Below are 5973 nucleotides of genomic sequence, written 5' to 3'. Positions count from 1 at the left end.
TCACGCGTTGTTAGGTGCTGTTACAGGTCACTGTTGACCTGTAACACTCTCACGCGTTGTTAGGTGCTGTTACAGGTCACTGTTGACCTGCAACACTCACCCGTTGTTAGGTGCTGTTACAGGTCACTGTTGACCTGCAACACTCTCACGCGTTGTTAGGTGCTGTTACAGGTCACTGTTGACCTGCAACACTCTCACGCGTTGTTAGGTGCTGTTACAGGTCACTGTTGACCTGCAACACTCACCCGTTGTTAGGTGCTGTTACAGGTCACTGTTGACCTGCAACACTCACCCGTTGTTAGGTGCTGTTACAGGTCACTGTTGACCTGCAACACTCACCCGTTGTTAGGTGCTGTTACAGGTCACTGTTGACCTGCAACACTCACCCGTTGTTAGGTGCTGTTACAGGTCACTGTTGACCTGCAACACTCACCAGTTGTTAGGTGCTGTTACAGGTCACTGTTGACCTGTAACACTCTCACCAGTTGTTAGGTGCTGTTACAGGTCACTGTTGACCTGTAACACTCTCACGCGTTGTTAGGTGCTGTTACAGGTCACTGTTGACCTGTAACACTCTCACCCGTTGTTAGGTGCTGTTACAGGTCACTGTTGACCTGTAACACTCTCACGCGTTGTTAGGTGCTGTTACAGGTCACTGTTGACCTGCAACACTCTCACGCGTTGTTAGGTGCTGTTACAGGTCACTGTTGACCTGTAACACTCTCACCCGTTGTTAGGTGCTGTTACAGGTCACTGTTGACCTGTAACACTCTCACGCGTTGTTAGGTGCTGTTACAGGTCACTGTTGACCTGCAACACTCACCCGTTGTTAGGTGCTGTTACAGGTCACTGTTGACCTGCAACACTCACCCGTTGTTAGGTGCTGTTACAGGTCACTGTTGACCTGCAACACTCTCACGCGTTGTTAGGTGCTGTTACAGGTCACTGTTGACCTGCAACACTCTCACCCGTTGTTAGGTGCTGTTACAGGTCACTGTTGACCTGCAACACTCTCACGCGTTGTTAGGTGCTGTTACAGGTCACTGTTGACCTGCAACACTCTCACCCGTTGTTAGGTGCTGTTACAGGTCACTGTTGACCTGCAACACTCTCACGCGTTGTTAGGTGCTGTTACAGGTCACTGTTGACCTGCAACACTCTCAAGCGTTGTTAGGTGCTGTTACAGGTCACTGTTGACCTGCAACACACTCACCCGTTGTTAGGTGCTGTTACAGGTCACTGTTGACCTGCAACACTCTCTCGCGTTGTTAGGTGCTGTTACAGGTCACTGTTGACCTGCAACACTCTCACCCGTTGTTAGGTGCTGTTACAGGTCACTGTTGACCTGCAACACTCTCACGCGTTGTTAGGTGCTGTTACAGGTCACTGTTGACCTGCAACACTCTCACGCGTTGTTAGGTGCTGTTACAGGTCACTGTTGACCTGCAACACTCTCACCCGTTGTTAGGTGCTGTTACAGGTCACTGTTGACCTGCAACACTCTCACGCGTTGTTAGGTGCTGTTACAGGTCACTGTTGACCTGCAACACTCACGCGTTGTTAGGTGCTGTTACAGGTCACTGTTGACCTGCAACACTCTCACGCGTTGTTAGGTGCTGTTACAGGTCACTGTTGACCTGCAACACTCTCACCCGTTGTTAGGTGCTGTTACAGGTCACTGTTGACCTGCAACACTCTCACGCGTTGTTAGGTGCTGTTACAGGTCACTGTTGACCTGCAACTCTCACGCGTTGTTAGGTGCTGTTACAGGTCACTGTTGACCTGCAACACTCTCACGCGTTGTTAGGTGCTGTTACAGGTTACTGTTGACCTGCAACACTCTCACGCGTTGTTAGGTGCTGTTACAGGTCACTGTTGACCTGCAACACTCTCACGCGTTGTTAGGTGCTGTTATAGGTCACTGTTGACCTGCAACACTCTCACGCGTTGTTAGGTGCTGTTACAGGTCACTGTTGACCTGCAACACTCTCACGCGTTGTTAGGTGCTGTTACAGGTCACTGTTGACCTGCAACACTCTCACGCGTTGTTAGGTGCTGTTACAGGTCACTGTTGACCTGCAACACTCTCACGCGTTGTTAGGTGCTGTTACAGGTCACTGTTGACCTGCAACACTCTCACGCGTTGTTAGGTGCTGTTACAGGTCACTGTTGACCTGCAACACTCTCACGCGTTGTTAGGTGCTGTTACAGGTCACTGTTGACCTGCAACACTCTCACGCGTTGCTAGGTGCTGTTACAGGTCACTGTTGACCTGCAACACTCACGCTCACGCGTTGTTAGGATGCTGTTACAGGTCACTGTTGACCTGTCACTGTTGACCTGCAACACTCTCACGCGTTGTTAGGTGCTGTTACAGGTCACTGTTGACCTGCAACACTCTCACGCGTTGTTAGGTGCTGTTACAGGTCACTGTTGACCTGCAACACTCTCACGCGTTGTTAGGTGCTGTTACAGGTCACTGTTGACCTGCAACACTCTCACGCGTTGTTAGGTGCTGTTACAGGTCACTGTTGACCTGCAACACTCTCACGCGTTGTTAGGTGCTGTTACAGGTCACTGTTGACCTGCAACACTCTCACGCGTTGTTAGGTGCTGTTACAGGTCACTGTTGACCTGCAACACTCTCACGCGTTGTTAGGTGCTGTTACAGGTCACTGTTGACCTGCAACACTCTCACGCGTTGTTAGGTGCTGTTACAGGTCACTGTTGACCTGCAACACTCTCACGCGTTGTTAGGTGCTGTTACAGGTCACTGTTGACCTGCAACACTCTCACGCGTTGTTAGGTGCTGTTACAGGTCACTGTTGACCTGCAACACTCTCACGCGTTGTTAGGTGCTGTTACAGGTCACTGTTGACCTGCAACACTCTCACGCGTTGTTAGGTGCTGTTACAGGTCACTGTTGACCTGCAACACTCTCACGCGTTGTTAGGTGCTGTTACAGGTCACTGTTGACCTGCAACACTCTCACGCGTTGTTAGGTGCTGTTACAGGTCACTGTTGACCTGCAACACTCTCACGCGTTGTTAGGTGCTGTTACAGGTCACTGTTGACCTGCAACACTCTCACGCGTTGTTAGGTGCTGTTACAGGTCACTGTTGACCTGCAACACTCTCACGCGTTGTTAGGTGCTGTTACAGGTCACTGTTGACCTGCAACACTCTCACGCGTTGTTAGGTGCTGTTACAGGTCACTGTTGACCTGCAACACTCTCACCCGTTGTTAGGTGCTGTTACAGGTCACTGTTGACCTGCAACACTCTCACGCGTTGTTAGGTGCTGTTACAGGTCACTGTTGACCTGCAACACTCTCACGCGTTGTTAGGTGCTGTTACAGGTCACTGTTGACCTGCAACACTCTCACGCGTTGTTAGGTGCTGTTACAGGTCACTGTTGACCTGCAACACTCTCACGCGTTGTTTGGTGCTGTTACAGGTCACTGTTGACCTGCAACACTCTCACGCGTTGTTAGGTGCTGTTACAGGTCACTGTTGACCTGCAACACTCTCACGCGTTGTTAGGTGCTGTTACAGGTCACTGTTGACCTGCAACACTCTCACGCGTTGTTAGGTGCTGTTACAGGTCACTGTTGACCTGCAACACTCTCACCCGTTGTTAGGTGCTGTTACAGGTCACTGTTGACCTGCAACACTCACGCGTTGTTAGGTGCTGTTACAGGTCACTGTTGACCTGCAACACTCTCACGCGTTATGTGCTGTTACAGGTCACTGTTGACCTGCAACACTCTCACGCGTTGTTAGGTGCTGTTACAGGTCACTGTTGACCTGCAACACTCTCACCCGTTGTTAGGTGCTGTTACAGGTCACTGTTGACCAGCAACACTCTCACGCGTTGTTAGGTGCTGTTACAGGTCACTGTTGACCTGCAACACTCTCACGCGTTGTTAGGTGCTGTTACAGGTCACTGTTGACCTGCAACACTCTCACCCGTTGTTAGGTGCTGTTACAGGTTACTGTTGACCTGCAACACTCTCACGCGTTGTTAGGTGCTGTTACAGGTCACTGTTGACCTGCAACACTCTCACCCGTTGTTAGGTGCTGTTACAGGTCACTGTTGACCTGCAACACTCTCACGCGTTTTTAGGTGCTGTTACAGGTCACTGTTGACCTGCAACACTCTCACACGTTGTTAGGTGCTGTTACAGGTCACTGTTGACCTGCAACACTCTCACACGTTGTTAGGTGCTGTTACAGGTCACTGTTGACCTGCAACACACACGTTGTTAGGTGCTGTTACAGGTGACTGTTGACCTGCAACACTCACCCGTTGTTAGATGCTGTTACAGGTCACTGTTGACCTGCAACACTCTCACGCGTTGTTAGGTGCTGTTACAGGTCACTGTTGACTTGCAACACTCATCCGTTCTTAGGTGCTGTTGCAGGTCACTGTTAACCTGCAACACTCACGCGTTGTTAGATGCTGTTGCAGGTCACTGTTGACCTGCAACACTCACCCGTTGTTAGGTGCTGTTACAGGTCACTGTTGACCTGCAACACTCACACGTTGCTAGGTGCTGTCACAGGTCACTGTTGACCTGCAACACTCACCCGTTGTTAGGTGCTGTTACAGGTCACTGTTGACATGCAACACTCACCCGTTGTTAGGTGCTGTTACAGGTCACTGTTGACCTGCAACACTCACCCATTGTTAGGTGCTGTTACAGGTCACTGTTGACCTGCAACACTCACCCGTTGTTAGGTGCTGTTACAGGTCACTGTTGACCTGCAACACTCACCAGTTGTTAGGTGCTGTTACAGGTCACTGTTGACCTGCAACACTCACCATTTGTTAGGTGCTGTTACAGGTCACTGTTGACCTGCAACACTCACCCGTTGTTAGGTGTTGTTACAGGTCACTGTTAACCTGCAACACTCACACGTTGTTAGGTGCTGTTACAGGTCACTGTTGACCTGCAATACTCACACGTTGTTAGGTGCTGTTACAGGTCACTGTTGACCTGCAATACTCACACGTTGTTAGGTGCTGTTACAGGTCACTGTTGACCTGCAACACTCACACGTTGTTAGGTGCTGTTACAGGTCACTGTTGACCTGCAACACTCACACGTTATTAGGTGCTGTTACAGGTCACTGTTGACCTGCAACACTTTCACCCGTTGTTAGGTATTGTTGCAGGTTCACTGTTGACCTGCAGTACTCTCACCAGTTGTTAGGTGCTGTTGCAGGTTCACTGTTGCCCTGCAATACTCTCACCCGCTGTTAGGTGCTGTTACAGGTCACTGTTGACCTGCAACACTCACCCATTGTTAGGTGCTGTTACAGGTTCACTGTTGACATGCAACACTCTCACCCGTTGTTAGGTGCTCTTACAGGTCACTGTTGACCTGCAACACTCACACGTTGTTAGGTGCTGTTGCAGGTTCACTGTTGACTTGCAACACTCATCCGTTCTTAGGTGCTGTTGCAGGTCACTGTTAACCTGCAACACTCACCCGTTGTTAGATGCTGTTGCAGGTCACTGTTGACCTGCAACACTCACTTTTTGTTAGGTGCTGTTACAGGTTCACTGTTGACCTGCAACACTCACCCGTTGTTAGGTGCTGTTACAGGTCACTGTTGACCTGCAACACTCACCCGTTGTTAGGTGCTGTTACAGGTCACTGTTGACCTGCAAAACTCACCCGTTGTTAGGTGCTGTTACAGGTCACTATTGACCTGCAACACTCTCACCCGTTGTTAGGTGCTGTTACAGGTCACTATTGACCTGTAACACACAGATCGTCCTCGAATTTATTACAAACAATAAAACAACTTTATTAAAGTGTCAGGAAAGAGGAACATTTTCTATGTACGTCAAAAAAACATCAATCGTCTAAGAGTCTCGCTTGACACTACTTAATTCCTGACTTGTGGCAATCTGTGTTTGAGAACTCTGATATTTACAATGATTTTTAATGCTGTAGTTATTGAAA

General features: G+C 49.6%; 1 long non-coding RNA gene across 1 annotated transcript; it reads right to left on the bottom strand.

Annotated features, from left to right (window-relative positions):
• Positions 1-1226: 1226 nt before the first annotated feature.
• LOC138853371 (uncharacterized) lies at positions 1227-2028 on the bottom strand. Its single transcript, XR_011392561.1, has 2 exons — positions 1638-2028; positions 1227-1588 (listed from the first exon to the last, which is right to left on the bottom strand). It is a non-coding gene; the product is annotated as an uncharacterized lncRNA (long non-coding RNA).
• Positions 2029-5973: the final 3945 nt, after the last annotated feature.

Source organism: Cherax quadricarinatus, chromosome 29 (assembly GCF_038502225.1).
Source record: "Cherax quadricarinatus isolate ZL_2023a chromosome 29, ASM3850222v1, whole genome shotgun sequence".
NCBI lineage: Eukaryota > Metazoa > Arthropoda > Malacostraca > Decapoda > Parastacidae > Cherax > Cherax quadricarinatus.
The sequence above is the reverse complement of the archived record's forward strand: the minus strand, read 5'-3'. Positions and strand labels throughout refer to the sequence as shown.